Below are 1,615 nucleotides of genomic sequence, written 5' to 3'. Positions count from 1 at the left end.
GAAGAATTCGATCATGAGCTCAATGGGTTACATTGTGTATGTTTTGATAATTTGTAAGGAGAAATGTTTCTAATTGAGTATGAACAAACTAAATTACTATATATGGCTCAAATGAGATTGAGTAGTCGACTAATGAAGTTAAGTATATGAATTAGGAGCATGAGTCCATTCGGTAATTTAAGATAAATTGTGAAATAATGCTTAATATTAGTAGTAGTTGTTTAATTGGCAAATTGAGCTTAGAATGGATGAATTTATGAGTTTGGGACAAAGCATATATATATTTGGCTATGAATTTTCGTGTTTAATTTTGAATGTTGATGTTTCAAATTGAAAATTAATGTTAGTTGAGTTATAATACTTGCTTAATAATGAAAAGAACATGAGCTTAATGCTCAAATAGCATTCGGCTTTGGAGTAAGTTAAATTAGTTAGAAAATGGGTTCCAAGATAGTGAATTATGTGTTAAAAGAGGGATTTAGGTTGTATATACGTGATTAAATTGAATACAAGAGGCTATGTTAGCTAATTGAGGGATTCGACCATAGTATTTTAGTGAATAATAATTTGAACAAGGGTTTTAATTGTATGATAGGTTTTTGGCTATGGTTAATATAAGATGGAATACCGAATATGTGTGTGTGTCTTTGAGGAATGAATATAAATTGGGGCTATGATGATTGAATTATTTTATTTGCTTAGTTGGAGCTCAAAATCAAAGGGAGCCAGGTTCGGCCAAAGGAAAAGCGAAAGCGGTTGAGTAGCTGATCAGAGTTGTTCATTCGACTAAAAAGGTAAGTTCCTAAGTAATTTAAGTTACGTTTAATATTTCACATAAAATAGGTTGGATAAGAAATCATGGTATGTATGAATTTGCGAAAATCGAATGTGAGATTTATCAACCTATCTATGACATAATGGTAGCTATAGATAAGAAATTTAAGCACTATGTATGCGAGTTTATGCGGCACTATGTGTGCAAAAACTACATGGCACTATGTGTGCGAGGAAAAGCGGCACTATGTGTGCGGACCTTTAAATCAAGCACTAACTGTGCGATATCGATCGTAGAGAATTGCTTGTGCAAATGAAAAAGTTTAAAACTTTAAACTGGGAGTAATGAAATGTGCATGGATATTAGACATGGGACTTGATCTATATCTGTATATTAATGGATAATGCTCGGGAAGAGAGAAAGAAGAGAAAGGTAATCGGCTCAATTAGTATATAATTGAACAAAGATATAAATTAATGATAAATGAATCTAAATAATTTGGAGATTGATTTATAGATGGAGCGGCTTGGTTTGTGCTTTATTTGATTAATTTGGACATTGTTTGTCATTTATATATATATATATATATACCAACGATATGCATATGATATTTACCATGGTCCTTTCAATTTGCGATTAAATGGTGTAGGAGTACATAGTGAATTCAGGTAAGTATGTACTAAATTCATAATGTACACATGGGACATAAGATTTCCTTGTGATACCCTGTTTGAATTTGGCTAATATTGGATTGAAATTTTAAATTTTTGTTAAGACAATTGGATCATTACATCTTTTTTTTTTTTAAATTTCTTAGGACTTATTGAGTTAATAACTCAC

The sequence above is a fragment of the Gossypium arboreum genome, chromosome 8 (assembly GCF_025698485.1).
Source record: "Gossypium arboreum isolate Shixiya-1 chromosome 8, ASM2569848v2, whole genome shotgun sequence".
NCBI lineage: Eukaryota > Viridiplantae > Streptophyta > Magnoliopsida > Malvales > Malvaceae > Gossypium > Gossypium arboreum.
Note: the sequence above shows the minus strand (reverse complement) of the source record.